At 41.8% G+C, this 19,288-nt stretch overlaps 2 long non-coding RNA genes across 2 annotated transcripts; one reads left to right on the top strand and one right to left on the bottom strand.

Moving 5' to 3' along the window:
* The first annotated feature begins 3,445 nt into the window (after positions 1 to 3,445).
* On the top strand, positions 3,446 to 17,247 carry LOC147136879 (uncharacterized). The gene is made up of 3 exons (XR_015089556.1): positions 3,446 to 3,665; positions 14,330 to 14,706; positions 16,756 to 17,247. It is a non-coding gene; the product is annotated as an uncharacterized LOC147136879 (long non-coding RNA).
* Positions 9,369 to 10,148, bottom strand: LOC147136880 (uncharacterized). The gene is made up of 2 exons (XR_015089612.1): positions 9,986 to 10,148; positions 9,369 to 9,719 (listed from the first exon to the last, which is right to left on the bottom strand). It is a non-coding gene; the product is annotated as an uncharacterized LOC147136880 (long non-coding RNA).
* Positions 17,248 to 19,288: the final 2,041 nt, after the last annotated feature.

The raw sequence follows: 19,288 nt of genomic DNA on the forward strand, positions 1-19,288 counted from the left end.
GTTGTACTCTCTTTTTTTATCCATTGGACTAGTACACATCTTAAAAGTGGAAGTCGACCCCAAAAAATTCTTTGCAATCATATGTTATAAAACCCTTGACTCATCGAAGCACAACATTCTTATGAACATTGCGTTTGTGGAATATGAATTAAGCAGCAAAATCCACTCGTTTTTAGCCATCTCGGGGGGCGGCCATTTTGTCACTTCTGTCGACCAAAACTGACATCACCAATCATGGCTCAGCTTCGGAAAACAGGTGAACTGTGATCGGTCATTACCTGAGCCCTGAGCTGAACTGTGATGTCATTTCCAGTCGACAGAAGTGACAAAACGGCCGCCGCCTGCGATGGACGAAAACGGGTGGATTTTACTGCTTAACTCATATTCCACAAATACAATATTAACCAGAATGCCTTGATTAGACTAGTGGAGCTGCATAGAACATTTTCTTGAAAAAAATATGTAAACTCATTCACTGCCAAGGACATATTTATTTGTCTTTTCACAGTCCAGCCATTCAAGCCCAGGAACATATATATATATATATATATATATATATATATATATATATATATATATATATATATATATATATATATTTTTTTTTTTTCCAAACGTTAGGGTAAAAGAAGGTCTGAAAATGTCTGGCAGTGAATGAGTTAACATGATTCTGCTTGAGATGCTCAGCAGGAATAGGATGAACTTGAGTACTACGAGGGAAGAAAATGCTCCATCAAGGCCACTATTTCTGACCGCACAACTGTAAAGAGCAATCGCACACATACTGTACACACGCACGCGCTCGCTGTTGGAAATAGAAAGGCTCGGTGGTGTGAATGGGTTCAGAAATAGCTCGCGGCTGGCTGGAGATACCCCCGGCGAATTCTGCTCCTCCTCATGTGACATCTCATTTCCCACATTTTGTTTATGTACCTCGTTATAGCCGTGCAGGCCTGACGCGTTCTCGTTTTCTGGCAACCCGTGGCCCTGCTGCACGGACTGTGCATCCGATTTCTACAACGCTTTGTGTGTCTGGCCCGATAACATCAAGAGCCCGGAGGAGGATTCGGTGCAGCCGATTGGACGTACGTGTAAAACTGTCGCTACTCGTTACAGATCCACAGATGAGCTTCTATGTGCAATATTTCAACGTGAATTTGGTTCATCCGGCGCTTGCGTTTCCATAAGCGTATTTTCAGTCCTTTCTCAGCGCAACTTAGCCCCTAGGATGGAAATTTCACAGGTCCCAAACGTGAGCCAGCAGAACCCACTCAGCAGCGCCCTCCCGAAAACTTTCAAAAGTGGGTGAACGTGCTGTTGTCATTTCAAACCTTGAGGACAAAAAAAAAAAAAAAATGATGGGCAGTTTGAAAGAGTTGCGAAAGAAGCATTTTATGTCCAAAATGTGACAAACATGTCATATAAGTGGGATTGATGAACAAAAGCCCAATATTACACGGCGTCCTTGTGCTTGCGCAAGATAAATGTTGCTCCAAAAGATGGGCTGGAATGTGTTTCGATGCCTTTTCAGCTTGGGCTGCAAATGCGGAGCAGCTGTTTGTCACGCTGCTTCTAGTTGAATGTATGTCGCATTAAATGCAAGGGAAGTCAGTATGACTTTCAACTTTGGCGTTTGTGAGTGCACATATACTTGCTTATGTGCTATTCGTTTCGGTGAAGTAGATTTAACTTGACATGAACTTGGTTTTCGTGTTTGGGAATTAAATGAGACGTACTGTGTGTGTGTGTGTGTGTGCGTGTGTGCGTGCGTGCGTGTTTTTCTTATATAGTTGACTGGCTTAATAATGTCTGTCAAATCAAAATAAGACAAGAATTGCGGCTTGTCCTGTCTCATGCAAGTGAGCCGTTGTTCACCCCGCCCTGTGTACTACTGGGCCAATGATGAGTGTAGATTTCGTAACCATGACAACTGGGCCTAGAGCTTGCGGTGGCTAGATGTTGAATCCCATACCTTGAAAAATATTAAAAAAACAAAAAGTCAGCGAGAACTGCCAAGTGCAAGCAAACAGAATGGATTTGCCTTCGCGGAGACAGCACTTCATCACCAAATTGTTGAAATGCTCTTTCATTCTGTAGATGTTTTGAAAAAGTAGTTAAAATATTTTGATTAGGCAGTGATTTCAGATTGTCTCCATTTGTTTCCATGTGTTAACTGTGTGTGTATAAACTATGTTTATATTTGAACCCTTATAGCGATGTGAAACTGACTTATACATGTAGGGCTGCAGCTATTGAATATGTTTACAATCAATCATTTTACCGATTATCTCACTGATTTACTCAGCCAATTGGAATAGAATTGATTTGTTTTGATTATTAATACAAATATTTTTGAAAAATGATGCATACTAGGTTTGACCATTAGGGGTCGCCATCCTCACGTTGTTCCACTGTAGTATCTGTGACTTTGCATGTGAGACTTTTTCAAATCATTTAATGCGGCTCTGCATAATCTTTCGGCTTTGACGCAGTGGTGCGGAAATTCAATGGCGCAATCGTAGACACATTCCGACATGATAACAAAAGGTTGTTCAAGTGCACACTTGACGGCTGGGCAGGCGTGCCATGAATACAGTGTGTCGATCCTACTTAAGTCCCATTTATCCCTATTTAATATGGTTTATCTGCTTTTGTCTTTGCAAAACAATTAGATAAACAAAAACAATGAATTCATAGAAAGTCCCAAAAAGTAAGGTTTACGATCATGGGAAATACGAGGTATGGCTGCCTGCGTGTAAATCCTGAAATGTGACAGCACAGCAGGCCGAGGACTCGCATGTTTATTTGAGTGCATTTCCCAAGCGGATCGAGCCGCCGAGTCTGTCCCGGCGAGGCGACCCAAGTGCATCACGACTGCCTTGCAGACAAGGTGACCCGGGCCTCAGCTGTGCAAATAAAAGGAAGCGCTTTCCATGCCGGATTAATGTGTTTGAGTTGCCGTGTTTGTGCTTTGCCACCTGTATGCCGAGCGATAAGGGTCAGGCTTTGACAACATCAGCGGATGTCTGCTAACGCATTTGCGTGAAGGCGAATCACTGATGAAAACCGCTAAAACAAATCAAGGGGAAAAAAAAAAGCGGATTGGCAATTTGCATGTGAAATGGCAAAACGGCCTTATGGCTCTGGGAACAAGCGCTAATTGGGAGCTTCGGGTTTGAAATGGGCCGGGAGACCGCGGCAAATGTTCAAATGTCATCTTAATTGAGGCAAATAATCTTTGTTGAGGTCGCAGCGAGGTCAGCGAGACGGACGGGGCTATCTTTAGCGCTTTGTAATGGAAGAGCAGATCGCTCTTGGCCAGCCAGGAACTCGAATGCAGTCTGAGCCTTGAGCGCTGGCGGAGCCAGAGGGGAGGCCGGGGTAGCACTGGACCCCCCCTGCGATCTAATTGGACCACCCAGGCGCCACCCCAGATGATTGACATATCGCGGCACCGACTGCTAAGTCCCTCCTGTGCAGTAGTTGGCGCTATGTACCACAAAGCGTTGCAATACACGTTCATTAGGAGAAGAAGAATCGCCACTGAATCTGAGGGGAAGATTTGAATCTGATTTGAGTTATCGTGGAGACAGAAGCTCAACAAAGTAACGAAAAAGAAGGAGACGAAGGATACCCTTGATGGACAGTGACATTCACGTCGTAAAGTAAGTTTTACGCTGGTTACGCCCAATGAGTCACTGTTTAAAATAATTTTTGTAGATATTTTTGGGTTTGTTGCTACAAGCAGGCGTCTCATGGCGCCTAGCTTCCAACAGCCGCTTAATATTAACGTCTACATATAATTCATTTGGGTTGCTATTTATATAGATTTTTCTCCAATCATTGCAGAGGTATGAAACTGGAGAATTAGCCAGCTAGCTGTTTTATGCTTTGTTTCTTTAAATGAAATGTAACTTGAACATGGTAGTTAGCCTGCTGTCAACTATGTTAAAAGTCTGAATATTAAACTTTTTTATTTGCCCTGACTTTTTAGGCTTGAAGTAGGGATTAAATAACATTGTGTGATTGTAAGTGATGCGAGGAGTAACGTTAACAAGAATGGCTTATTTTTTCATAGGGTCAGTTGAGAATGAAAAGGCAGGGGGAGAAGGTTTATGACCTCTTTTTAAAGAGAAACCAAGTCAGGGAAAAGATGTAAGGCGGTTGTTCCCCCCCCCCCCCCCCCCCCCAAAAACGCCTTAATATACATGATCGTTTTTTTCCCCAAAAAATTGCGTTACTATACATGGTGTTTTTGGGTTTTTTTCCAGAAAAATGCCTCAGTAGACGTGGTCTTTTTTCTCACTAAAACGCCTTACTATACATGGTATTTTCTTTCCCCAAAAATGCCTGACTATACTTGGTCGTTTTTTCCCCCCAAAACGCCTTACTGTATATGGTCTTTTTTTTTTTTTTTTTTTTTCAAAAATCAACTTATTATACATGGTCGTTTTTTTTCCCAAAAAACACCTTACTATACATGTTTTTTCCCCCAAAACGCCTTACATGGTCGTTTTTTACAACAACAAAAAATGCCTTAAAATACATGGTTGTTTTTTTTCCCCAAAAAATGTCTTACATGGTCGTTTTTTTTTCTCACAAAAAACACCATACTATACTATACTTATTTTTTTCTTTTTAAACGCCTCACTATACATGGTTGGGTTTTTTTCACAAAAATGCTTTAATATACATCATTTTTTGTTTTTTTTTAAAGGCCTTACTATACATGGTCGCTTTTTTTTTTTTTTTTACAAAAAACGCCTTGCTAATTAGCGGTTGGAGCAGCTGACTGTGACATGCATGACCAGGGTTAAATTCCAGCCTTAGACAGCTTTCAGCTGAACTTATCGCTTGTCTAATATTTTCACATTTAATATTGTTTGATACAATTAATTATGATTAGACATTGTCGACCTCCCACATTCCAAAAACATGCATGGTAAGTTGATTGGATACTCTAAATTGGCCCTAGGTGTGATTGTGAGTGCGGATGTTTGTCTCTGTGTGCCCTGCGATTGGCTGGCAACCAGTTCAGGGTGTCCCCCGCCTACTGCCCAAAGACAGCTGGAATAGGCTCCAGCACGCCCCGCGACCCTTGTGAGGAGAAGCGGTACAGATAATGGATAGACATTGTCGACATCTGAAAGTCGTTTTTTTGGGGGACCAAAAAAACCCTTACTATACATGGATGTTTTTTTTGGTTTGTTTGTTTGTTTGTTTGTTCAAAAAACGCCTTACTATACAAGGTCTTTTTTTTTTTTTTTTTTTACATGCCTTACTACACATGGCCATTTATTTTTTTTTATGTTAAAAGCCTTGCTAGTTGAGTGGTTAGAGCAGCTGACTGTGGCATGGGTGACCAGGGTTCAATTACAGCCTTAGACAGCTTTCAGCTGAATTTCTTGCTTGTCTAATATTTTCACATTGTTTGATACAATTAATTATGATTAGACATTGTCAACATCTCAAAGTCGTTTTTTTGGGAACCAAAAAACACCTTTTTTTTTTTTTTTTTTTTTCGTTTTTTTTACTTTTTTCAAAAAAACACCTTACTATACGTTTTTCCCCCGAAAACGCTTTTCAAAAAATGCCTTAAAAGCTCATTTGTTTTGCATGCCTTCCTTGTTAGCTGAGTGGTTTGAGCAGCTGAGTGTGACATGGATGACCAGGGTTCAGCTCCAGCCTTCAGCTGAACCTCTTGCTTGTCTAATATTTTCACATTTAATATTGTTTGATACAATTAATTATTAATCAGTTCCAGCCTTAGACAGCTTTTTTTTAATTTTTTTTTTAATTTATTTATTTTTTTTAAAACACATTACTATACAGGGTTGTTTTTTTCCCTGAAAACGCTTTAATATACATAGTGTTGTTTTTTTCAATAAAATGCCTTACTATACATGCCGTTTTTTTTTTTTTTGGTTTTTTTTTTTCCAAAAACGCCTTAAAACGATTTTTTGTATGGCTTACTATACATGGCCGTTTTTTTATTTCTTTTTTATTTTTTATTTTTTTTTATACAAAAAGGGCCTTGCTAGTTGAGTGGTTAGAGCAGCTGACTGTGGCACGGATGACCAGGGTTCAGCTCCAGCCTTCAGCTGAACCTCTTGCTTGTCTAATATTTTCACATTTAATATTGTTTGATACAATTAATTATGACAATTAGACATTGTCAACATCTCAAAGTAGTTTTTTTGGGGGGCCAAAAAACGTCTTACTAGACATGGTTGTTGTTTTTTTTTTTTGTTTTTTTTTTTTCAAAAAACGCCATACTATACAAGGTCGTTTTTTTTTTTTTTTTTTTTTTTTTTTTTTCAAAAAAACACCTTTTGTTGTTTTTTTTCCTCGAAAACGCTTTAATATACATAGTGTTTTTTTCCCCCCAAAACGCCTTACTATATACATGGTCGCTTTTTTCACAAAAAATGCCTTCCTATACTTGGTAATTTTTTTCCCCAAAAATGCCTTACTATACATCGTCATCTCATTTCCTCTCAATGCCTTTGTATGATGCTAACAGTTTGTTTCTGATTTAACAACTAGTCACAAGCAAGGTAACCATAGTTGTGTGGTTAGAGCAGATTACTTGGGCATGGATGACCAGGGTTCAATTCCAGCCTTAGACATTTTTCAGCTGAACTTCTTGTTTGTCTAACATTTTCACATTTAATATTGTTTGATATAATTAACTATGGATAGACTCAAAGTCGTTTTTTGGGGGGGGAAGCCTTACATGGTTGGTTTTTTTTTGTTTGTTTTTGTTTCATAAAAAACACCTTACTATACATGGTTGTTTTTTTTTTCCCAAAAACGCCTTCGCTCCGCCACTGGCCTTGAGGAAGCGTTTGCTGGAAATTCAAAAAGTGAATTGGACTGTCCATGCACCACACGTGTTTTGAATTTGAATTGACCAGAGAAAGAGGGCTGCAATATATGCATGCATATTCCCAACAATGATTCACAGTTGTCTGGTACACAGAAGTCAACTTAAGATACAGTATTGAACATATTTTCACTTATAGAGTAATGTCATTGCATACATATTTTTCTAGATTGGATATATTTCATTTCCATTGTTTGACTTAACATTTTTGCTGTTACCAGATTAAAACCAGCACTGATGTCGATGTCACTTACCAAGTTCGAAATGCACACAGTTCTCGGTCGACTCGCCGCTGGGAAGTGCTGGAGCGAGATAATAACCCAACGTATTTGTATTGGCCCCCAATTCCTGCTCCGTTTGCTTCCCCGGGGACGAGGCGCAATGTGGGTTCTTGGCCTGGCCGCACGGTTCCCAAGCCCGTTCCTCTCTCTTGTCTGTCTGTTTTCATCATCAACACCTGGTGCGCAAATGCTCGTTCTTACGTAAGGCTGTTGGCCAACGGTCGGCGGTCATAAAGCATGTCAGCCTCTTGACCGGCCCACTCAGCCTTTCCATCCATGCGCGGGAAAAGAAATCATTCTGCATTATGAAGCTGCCGCGAGAGCGTCACAAGCACATTTGTGCGCTTTGCCGAATAAATAAACCAAAGCAGGCTGACTTGTGACTCTGACTGCGCCGTCCATTGTTATCCTTAGACTGCGTGAGGTCCAGTAAAGGAAGAAAAAAAAGCATGCAGGGATAAATATGTGTTCTTGCCCTCTGGATGGAATCACACTGATTTGTGATTATGATTGATTTGTTTGTCGCAAGGTCTGCCTAAGTGTCTATTGATCTTTTGCAATGTCATTCCCGAACGATCGAGTAGCTTTGACCGAAAAGGAAAGCTTATCCCCAATTAGCAGAATGCTATTGATTCTGCACGATCAATTTGTTTATGGTCTATACTGGTGGTAAACATTGGCGGAGACAAATATTTAAAACAGCGAGCGGTGATAATCGGGCACTCGCATCCATCCGCCTTTTTTACGTCCTCAAATATTTCATTTCATGAAAATTTGACGCCAATGTCTGCGCATACGGGAAGGCAAATGGGACATAAGATGGACACCGGACTTTTTTGATGCATCCTGTCATGATCGACATTCCCACCGAATTTCGTGTCAAGCGGTAAAACTGGAGTCTGGGGCGAAAGTGTGTTCTTGTTGTAAAAATGTAACTTTCCAAGGGCACCTATCTGCTTCGCTTTGGGGATCATTTGGACAAATCCATCTGGAGCAATTTGTCAAAGTGTGAGCCCAACAATTCAGCTAAACCGGCTGCATCAAACCAAGATGGCCAACTTCCTGCTCCCCTTGGTGTATGCTTCCCGGAGTCCCGTTCTGAATGATTCCATGTCTATTGGACAAACTGGTTTCAGGGGCTGATTTTTATGTTTTTCCCACTGTCCAGTTTCAGAATCCTGTTCTGATTGGGGTACATTTGGCCGAATTTCTGCTGCTAAACAAAACGGCAGACACCCTATTCAACTTTAGTGTTGGTCCTTGAGACTTTTTCGTGCGTGTTGTTTTGATAAACTCATCCACCGACTTTTGTGTTTTATGTGTTGGGGGCTGATTGTGTGCGCGCGCGTCTTTAGTGCAACATCTGTTTTAAGTGCAGAAGGTGTCAAGGAGTGTTCACGCCTTGGAACATATCCGGTGCGTGGAACATACATTGCACTCATTACTGTGCTGTTGGCAAGCATATTGGACAGAAATAGCCAAAAATAAGACCAGGGTTAGGAATCAGAGGACAGATACTGAACACCGGGAATGTCACAAGCGTAATCTGGTGCTGGACATGAGCTTTATTGGAAGGCATTCAAATGCGTAAACCATTAGACACAAAGCTATACCATGCAGGAAATGGGGTTTCCTGGTCAAATAAACTACGAGATCAAACGTAGGAACGATGAACAGCATTTGCCCGTGAGAACAGCACATGTTGGGTTTTGTTCAGTAGTACTCATTTTGAGATTGATAAGTATTGGAAATGCAGTCGGACAGAATGAGGTTCACTGTATGCATTATTAAGTTCCCTCTCAAATGACATTGTGAATGTGTGTGAGTGTCCTGCGTTCATCTGGCGGGCAAGTCGCCCGAAGACAGAAGGGATAAGCGATGTAGAGAAAGTGGCGGCTGGCTTACCGTCCGATGCAAAAACATCCTGAACATATTTTGCTAAATGACGTCTCTGTCATCGTTGACCCACTTGTAACCCTTCCCCAAGATCTACTGGCCAAATCATAACAACGCGACTTCCTTCCTATTCCGAGCTTTTCCTTAGACCAGGTCGCTGAATAACACATGTTGCAGCTGCTGTTGTATTTAGTTGCTGCGAGTATTTAGTTGACACTATCAAGAATTAATGTGAGCGGGCTGTATCAGAAGAGTCTAGATTTGGCTAACGAGGGCAGGGATGGTAAATAAAGACAAACCAAGTATTACGATTTTCAAATATATTGAAAATGAAAAACAGACAATCGAAAACAAGATATTTACAAACTGCAGACAATACAGGTTCAGTCAAAACAGATCTTTAAAGCAAAACAATTGTCCTTCCAACACGAAAGTCCATGGCGACCGGCTCCTACACACGCAGATGTCCTTGGGTTAGCTCGAATAATGTTCAAATGTGCATATGTCCAGAGAAAAGGTTGAAATGGTGGGAGGAGGAGGAACAGGCTACAGGCCATGGCTCAGGTTAAATGGCTGACTGATTGAGGGTGTCCTTAGGTTTGTGGGCTTCATAGCTCGCCATCCTTAGGGTTGAAGTCCCAAGAAGGGCACCTGGCCTGCATGGACCAACAATCCCATCCAAAGTAAAATTCAAGCTATAGCTAACAAAAGGCTAACATTAGCAATGAACAATTTCATGTTAACCATCAAATTTCAAATGGAAAAACATAGGGTCATGGTTTGAGATGGGTTAGCATGCTAACTCTAGCAGTAACAACATAGCAACAAAATAAAATCTACAGACAATAACAGGATCACACATTGGCATAAATTAGCATTGAAGCTAATGCTAATGCCTCACAAGTGAAAACTTCAAACTCACCAGTTCAGTAGTTTTGGGACAGTTCACATGAAGAGGTGTCCAGCACAGAAAGACATGATCTGGTTCTTAAGATTTTTAAAACAACAATTTAAGTGCAGTTAAAGAAAATGAACTGCCCTGCAGCAGCAGCTAATCCTTGGCTTCTCTCCCACCCAACTGAAGAGAGTGAATCCAAGGCAGCTTATATAGCACCTAGCTACTTGTGGATTGGATACATGAAACCATGTGCTAAGGTGCATTCAGGTACTGGTGAAAATGTGGGGGAAAGAACATTGGAGAAAAAATTGGGGATTTAAACCCTGGCTACATGTACCTCAGGGGTCAATACCAAGCCTTAAGCCATTTAAGATCACAGTGATAAACCATTCATATAACTTGCAATATCGCAATTGGAAATCTTCTCATTGAATCAATCATGGTGTCAACCATGCTCCATAATCGGTTTGATGCGTTGATCTTGTTTGAGGAATTCATTGTATTCATTTTTGGCTTGTGTGTTGCAGCAACAAAAGTGTCGCTGTTGAACCGCAGACAATCCACGGGTGTGAAGCATCCAGGGAAGAGGAGCTTTTTCGGGTGTTGCATTTGCCCATTTTCTAAGGCATTGCTTCTCAACTGTTGTCACCTTGGGACCCGTACTTTTACAGAAGTTAGGAAACACTAGACTCTGAAGACAGAAGAATGTCACGCTTTGAAACATAACTACTCATCCTTACATGTTTAAATTGCTTTTTGATGCACTTGATTAAGAAACTGAGAATGAACATGTGCAAAAACCGACATCCTGGCACTCATCTCTTCTTTTTAGGAAAGAGAAATATCAATGGTTTTTTCTTTTTTGGGAAATGAAGGATACAGACCCAGATATGGCCTGAGCAGAGACTCCCCCCAGAGCCCAAAAGCTGTTCTTTAATCGCATTTATACAGTGGAAACATGTTTTCATGTAATGTAAAAGACATATTTATCATTTTGCTTGCTGAACTTTAAATAGAAGTGACCCCTAACAGATTTGCAGCCAGTAGTGCTTTCACTTCCCCCAATGATTCATGCATCCGATGTGGTATTGTTTTATCCATATGCAAAAAATAGCCTCCAATGGTTCAAATCATTCCGCCGCATGATATTAATACATCTTGTCTTGTAAACAAATCATAAGCCTTCCCGGATCCGGTGCGGTGCCCTTTTGTTCTTCATATTGTGCAGCGTGTAACGTGTTCCTCCGCCCTCCTCAAGCCAAACGCTTGACAGGAAGTGGCGTGACAAAAGGTTCGACAAACATATGCGAGGAGGTCGTCAGCATTTCTGCAAGGCTCCAGTTCACGAGCTGGGCTTGTACGCTCGTCAAATTCAGCGATTTCACGAGTACGCTGCAGTTCGAATGGACCCCCCCCCCCCCCATATGTCTGCTGCAGTGCTTACATCTGGGATTCATTTGATTGGATTGCTCTGAGATCAGAGGCTGGACGATTTCCGTTGCAGAAGTCGGTGACAAATTATCTGGTAAAAATGTCATCCGCTATCAGATCGAAGGGCTGAGGTTCGGCGCTGTGTCTTACAGTACATACACAGCCGAGCATACACTTTGGATGCACGTTGCTAAATGGGAAAGCTGAAGAAATACAGGGAGGCTAAAAAAATTCAAACAAACCAACATTTGAAATATGAATACTTGAGTGCCTACATGGAGTTCTCAAATTTTTGGGGACAAGTACCCCCGTCCGAATGTCAACAGCAATGAAACTTTTGAAAAATGAAAAATTGTAGTCAATTACAAACGAAACTTTACTAATGTTACAATAATAGGTTATATTTTCTAAAGTAATTGATTTTGTAACCGTATGAGGATAAAGTTGTATTTTTTAAAGAAACTTTACATTTCTCAAACACAGGTTTCCCTATGTTTAACTTGAACAAGAAATTCATATTTCAACAATTGGATTTCTAAAATACAACCTTATTCTTGAAATGTTGTACCTTTTTCTCTGGGGAAAAACAAAACAAAACACGATTCTACTCTGTCCAAAATATGCCTTTTACAAAAGTGTTGACGCCAACCCGCCCACGAATAGCGAGGCTTTCCTGCACTTTTTCCCTCCAGACTACATGGCTGTCTCAACTTTTTACTTGACAACGTTCAAGTCATTTGTGAAGAGGAAACGTTGAGCGGCGACAACACAATCAAGTTGGAGCTTTTCTAATTCGGGGCTAATTGTGTTTGGTAATTGGATTGTTGATGGCAGGAATGTCTTGTACTGGATGATTTGGGGAGCCGGCCCGCAGACAATTGGCTCCGTGACTTCTTTCATCGGTGGACTCAATCCATTTGATGTGTTGTGATGTCATGTGCGACTGCGATCGATTGGGATTTTATCGACTCGTCTTCAAAGGTTTTTGACTGGCTGGTATCCCGGCCCAAAAAAAAAAAAATTTAAAAAATAGGACTATTTCCTTTTTGCTCCCCCAGTTTCCTGTGTTCTCAGATGGACAGCAGGCCAGGTCCTCATTGCCCCCTCCCGTCCCCCATATCCCACTTACGCTACAAAACAAACACACCCAGAGTCTCTCTCCCTCTTTTTTTCGAAGGAAAGGACAAACGAGGGACAGGAAGAACTTCCACAGTTGTTATTTCTATTGTTCTCTGTGCCTAAGTGGTAACAGGTCATTCATAATGGAAGTGTCAAACCACTCACTTGGTGTGTCTTTGACCGCGAGCAAACCTTGTACTGTATAGTGCTTTTACATTTATGAGGATGGTCGTTTTATTTTTTATGACGGCAGACGTGAGAACATTAAAGGCAAGGCGACAAAGTGGCTTGGTGAGACAAATGAAGATGAACAAAAGTTGTGTGTGTGATGCGTGTTTCACTTGTAGCTTTCTCCCTTTTAGTGCTGAACCAACACTATGCACTGGATTAACTCTCAAGGCCTTCTCACAGTGTAAAAGTGTGCAAAGCACAGCAAGTGCACAGCAGGGTGCAGTCGACCTGCTTGAAACGCTGGGCTGCATATATATATATATATATATATATATATATATACATATATATATGTGTGTGTGTGCGTGTGTATATAGGACTTTTTCACAAAATTTGATTAATGGTAAAGACACTTAAAAATGCTCTAATTGAGCTTTTTTGAATGCTGCCATTTCATTCAAATTGAAAATTCAGGTGGCTTTAGCTTTATCGTAATTGATCTTATATGAAATTGATATACGTACAGTATATGCCCAAACATCATTTGGTTTACAAGAATGTATAAAAAATATGCTGCACAGAGTCCTTGAGTGGAAGGGGTCATAAGTACATTTCCGTGTATACGAACAAACGATCGGGTAGGCTGCGGCATGTTTGAAATAAGCGTTCGGTCGATTAAATTATGATGGGGAAATAAGTCAAATGGGTGAAAATGAGCAAATTCACATGCAAGTCGGCAATCTCACGGCTCCTGAGCAAGTAGGCCACGTCTCCATGAAGCGATTCGGACCTTTCACCTCCTGTCCTTCTGCGCCCCAAGCTGCTTACGGGCAAGCTGCCGCCTAATTTACAGTTTATTGACGCAGTTCCCGTTGGTGACAACATAACATCCGCAAATACTTACACGGGAAACATTGCAAAAAACGGCGACGCTTTTGTCATGGCACGTATTTGAAAACAGAAGAGCGCGAGGAGAGAAAAATTGTCTCTTGTATGGAGGTGAGTTTGGGTGCTCGTAATGGCAAAATGTCCTTTTAAAGAAGAGACGCGACATGAATTCGGAAGAAGCCGGTGCTCATAGCAACGGCGCTACGGACTCGATGAGGCGAGCTGCCTTTTATGAGCCGCGGAAACACTAATCACTCCCATCAGCACTTAGCAAATCATGTTTGTGTGTTTGTGTGCGCCTGCAAAGGCAGAGAGCTGATGAAATTGTGTGCCGAAGTGGGACTCGGGCCAAGCGAGACTTGATTACATTTTGTGGGGGATCCAGGGCCAGATGCAACCTTGTTTTGTTCTTCTTCTTGTTCACGACATTGCGTACTGATATTATTGTCCTACGCAAGAGGCGCGTGAGCCATTTCTTTTTTCCATCTCTTTCAAGTGTAATCTGACGACGGCTCAACAACTCCAGATGAGCATCTTTGGGCACAGCTGTGTCTCATTGTTTTGTTTTTGTTGTTGTTGCTCTAGATTGAGAAAAGGGGACGCATTAAGGGCCTTCAAACGTTTTGCGGAAGGGCCGGAAGGATTTCAAATAAATCGTCTGGATCCAGATACTTTTTTATCTGACTCGAGATGAGTTTATATTGCGCAACCACGCGACAAAATCAAATGGAGTAAATTCAACGATCCATTTTTTTTCAGTGTACGGCACTTCGGTCGAGCAAATGATGATGTCGTTGGCAGTGGAGAAGGGGCTCCCCCTGCCAAAGCGCATGTTGAAGACTTGATACGTACGAAGTAGGTGGCAATTGCTGCTGTGTGTCTTTTTATATAATCACTCCAAATGTTGTGAGCGCGCAAATGTTTTTTTTTTTTTCTGTGAGTTGACTGTCACTTGAAGTGGGCTCCGAGGTCATGTGACTCATTGTTGTGATGACTCATCCGTGTTGCAAACGCGCAGGACAAAAGAACTCGGCCTCCGAGTTGAGACTTCTATTTTTAGAACAGCGAGTGGACATCGCAATATAGACGGTGGGCGTCTCCATTTGTGGAGAGAATCCTACACAGGAAGTTTGAAGGTAACATTTTGTGCTTTTTTTCTTCTCCCCACAACTGTAGAAAGTTCCAAGCTGTCTGTGACATTTTCTTTCCAAAATACCCCAAGGATCAACAATTAGTGGACATTTAGCATTACTGTTTTCATCTTGGGGAGGCCCCCTCCCATGCGAGCATAAGGCAAATATGGATTTCATTACCACGACAACCAGCGGTTAAGGGAGACAGTATTTTCCGTCACGGTGGTAGCACTTCATCCCTAAGACAAATAGTTTGCCGAAGTTGAGTGACTAAGTGATTGCCGTCCACCAGGTTCCTTATTTGTTGTATGGGAACAAAAATTCTGCCCATGTCGTATCTTTGCAAGAATTAGCCTAGCTGGTCCATTTTTTTTTTTTTTTAACAATCATTTATACGGTCAGAAAAGTGACTAAATATAGCGACCGAATGGCTGCTGACTGACTGCTTTGTGAGCTAGCTCCTGTCTGTTTGCAGCCATGTTGTTGGTGTAAGAAGCGCACATCAGCTAGTGCTAATGTGGATGAATATAGAATTTAATTCATCCAAAGTGGGATCAGTTAATTTATCTCAAACCTGTCAGGATTTTATTTATTAAAGGTTTCAAAAAAAATAGGCCATAGGTGGAATTTCCTCGAAAGGTTCGAGGTCCGCGGGAGCTATTTTTTTCTCACTTATCGTCGCTTTGTTGTGGAGCTTTCTTCAAATCCAATGTTAGGAACCGAGCTGACTGTTGGCTTTGCTAATGTGTTTTTCTTGAAACGTGAGTGGTTTGTGTTCCGTTTGGGCGGAGAAGCTCAAGCAAATGTTGAAAACGTCGCTGACAATTGCAGGAAGACGTCGGAGCGCCGGCGGAGCCTCTTAGTCGTTAGCCGGTTTCCTTGAGTGATAGCGGCGGGCCGGCTTGACGTTTGGTCTGCTGATCAGACGCGCCGACTGCCGGGCTCCATAAACAGGCCGCGTCTTCCTCTTGGAGGTGCCGGCTCCAAATGTGTTGCTTCTCGACGGACGTTCCACCAGCGCTTGATGAATGACGGAAATGTTTTGGGGCTGCGCCGCAGACGCAGACTCAGGCTTCAGTGGCTTGAGTGGTGGTGAGGGCGAATGTTGACGGAGAGAGGATTGGTCACACCTCGCTGAGGTTTGGAGGACTGGCCGCAAGCCTTAACGGACTTGAGTTAAGGTGCACATCTGCTAACCTTGAGAATATTGAAGGACAGGAAGAATTCTTGAAGGAATTTCACCCGTGCAACACACAAACGCATTTATGGATCCGAGTTGGTCAGGTAATGGAATAACCGAAATGGGTGGGGGTGTTACCTGGTTTTGGGGATTCAAATTAGTGCTAGGACTTAAAATTAAGGTTTTAGATTCGTGTTAGGGTTTCAAATTAGGGCTGGGATTTGTAATGAGGGCTTTAAATTAGGGTTAGTGTTTCAAATTTGATTTTGAAACCTGGGGTCAAGCTTTCAAACTAGTGTTAGTGTTTCAAGTTAGGGCTAAAATGGGGGTAAGAATTTCAAATGATGGTTAAAAACAAGGGTTAGGGTTTCAAAGTAGCATTTCAAACTCATCATTTGTAAGAAAAAAATCGGATTTCAAACTAGGGTTAGGGTTTCCGAGTAGGTTTTAAAACCAGGGTTAGTGTTTGGAAGTAGGGTTTCAAACTATGTTTAAGGTTTAGAAGTATGGTTTCAAGGTAGGGTTAGGGTTTGGAAGTAGGGTTTCAAAATATGTTTAAGGTTTAGAGGTATGGTTGCAAAGTAGGGTTAGGGTTCAGAGGTAGGGTTTCATACTAGGGTTAGGGTTTAGAAGTAGGCTTTCAAACCAGGCTTAGGGTTTCAAACTAGGGCTAGGGTTTAGAGGAAGGGTTTCAAACTAGGGTTCGGTTGTATTAATAAGGTTTCAAAACTGTATGTTTAAGTTGTTTTTTTCCCAGCGCACGTGAGAGGACTTGTGTTATTGATTGCCGCGCTTGAGGCCTTGCACACGTAACGTATTTTATGCGTGTTATAATAAATGCCACGTGTTGTTGTTGTGTGTGTGTGGTCAAGGAGCAACTCTTCGTCCGGCTCTCGGGACTTTGTGCTCGGCCGGCGTTACGCCACCCTTGTCATCAAAGTTCGCCAGCAGCTCGCCGTCTGCTGGGAATTTGCTCGCCTGCTTCCTGGAAGCTCCTCGAGCTGGACGTCGACTCTCCGGCGAAGCACTTCCACACACCCAAAAAAAATCCAAACAAAAAGCTGCCAGTTGCTGATTTCTTTCCCACGCGGGGAGGACTGACATGTTGAAATGAGAACACCTTCGTGTTCATGTCGGCAATATTTTATATTTGCGGCGACTGAATTCCTAACATCTGCTCTCAGTGGAGTGATTTTGTGCACGGTGCAGCGTTGGATTTGTGCTAAACCGACATTGTTGTGTTGTTTTACTTTTTCCCAAGTAAACTGAGATTCCAATATGCTGTATGTTTATTATGCACATTTGTTTCCCACCGTGGATGTCAGTGCTCCAATGCAAGCACATTTCTCAAAATGTTCTGAGTGATAAATAAAAGTTGGCTATTTCTGAGAAAAAAAAAAAATCTAAAAAATATGATGTTTGGAGAGGTTTATGGAAATAAAAAAAAAACATTTCAAGGGGGAAAAAAATTGTAATATTTCCATGAACAAAGACACATTCTTTGGGGATAAAACTATTGTAATCTTATGAGATTGAAGTTATGTGGTTCCAAGATAAAGATGTTAATTTCAATTTAAGATTGTAAAACTTTTAAATGACAGGTTGAGGGAAGAAAGTCATATTTTTAAAAAGTGAACTTTAAAAAAATTTTTTTCAATATGACGCTTTTTATTCTTGAAAAGACACTTTAATTCCCCCAAAATAAAATAAAACTATATTCTCAAAAGAACAGGCTTTTGTCCAAAAATAAATTCACTTTTCATGCACAGATGTCCCATTTCATGTGATGATATACTTTTTTTTTTTTTTTTAAAAAGCCGCTCAACAGAAATATCCCCTTTCATCGTGTGCTTTCGCTTTCAGTGGAGGCTAATGAAACGAGCAAAACAATTAGAAAAACAGGAAAGCTCTTTTTCATGGCACATTAGATGAAAACTATGAAATTTCTTTTTCCAAAAAAGATGGGGCTCATTTTGAGCACTTTTTTTGCTTGTTTTTTGGGCACTAACAATTAAGTTTTGGTAGGTCACAATCGGGACCCCAAAAAAATATTCACCAGGATACGGGAAAAAAAAAAGCTTTTCATGGAAGGTAGCGATTGCTTTTTGACAGCCCGGGCCACACGACAGAACAATGGCCCGCAGGCAGTCAGACTGATTTATATGATTATAGACCCGCTAAGCCAATAGTCTTCCAACGCAAAAGTAGCACTGCAGTGTACTCATGTAGTGGTGGTTTCAAGCACCGTTTTGTATGACTTGTTTAGGCCATGCAAGTGTGAGAGAAAGCCACACAGACATTTTCTATTCCCAAAGAACAACAGGAAACATCTTCCTTTTTGGCACCCCCCACCCTTTTGGCCCCTTCCCTCCCAGCCACATTGCTTAACAGCTAGATAAGGCTCATAAGAAATTCCATATGGGGACTGACGAGCGGTGGGAGGCAGCGGTGTGTGGAAATGCCGAGGCTGCAAGTGTGTCTTTCGGCGGGAGTGAACTGCTGAACCCCTGAAAGCAGCTCGTACAATGACAATGCTTCCCTTGCGGTCGAGGGCACACTTGGAATGGGAAACGTTAGCAGTGGGCTCTGAAATACAGAAAGACAAAGTTCCAAATGCTTGCACATCTACTGACGAATGCTTCTTGGAATAATCCGAGGTCACCGTGGAGTAATGCACGACAAGATGGTGCCCAAGTGGATTTATTGGGCCCTTAATCACGATAGAGTCTCAAAGGGCTTCACGGTTCAGTAAAATCTGAATCGGAATCATCTGTATCCACCAAGTATGATTAAAAACAAAAGCAATTGCTCTCTGGTAGTTGGAGCCACTTTTTTCTTACGGAAAACAAGCCACTCTAATGAAATATACATTTAGGACATAAAGACAGTGGAAAGGAAATGAGGTAAGAGTGATATAATGAAAAATGCGCAAATGATGCAGGGAGTCAACAAATTCCCTTGCTCTGGACACACCCCAACCAGGCAAGGAAAGTCTCAGAAAAAAAACACATAAAGGAAGTGGTTCTCCTCAAGACCCGTCCCCATTGATTCAGTGCTGAATCTTTAGAGCAACAGCCTCCCTTTGCTCATTGCCACCTGACCCCGACTGACTCAGAGGCGGGGTGAGGGGTGGGGGTGGGGGGGGGATTTGGGGGTCAGTGAGGGTTCAGTAAAGCAGGCCAAAATCCCGATGTGAGCGGCTGAGGTAGGGGAAAAAAGACAAGAAAAAAAATTCTGTTGTAAGTTGAGATTCAAGCATTTCTCAACAAGTAGACACTCTGGTTTCTGCAGGTGGGCCATTCCACAGGACTAGAGCCCGACTAGAAACTAGTCGAGAACACGCTGACATCTTTTTATCTCTTACAGTCACCAAAAGGCCAGCGTGTCGCAAGGGTAACGTTTGGT

This window comes from Filicampus tigris, chromosome 14 (assembly GCF_054856515.1).
Source record: "Filicampus tigris isolate MCC_2025a chromosome 14, RoL_Ftig_1.0, whole genome shotgun sequence".
Lineage (NCBI taxonomy): Eukaryota > Metazoa > Chordata > Actinopteri > Syngnathiformes > Syngnathidae > Filicampus > Filicampus tigris.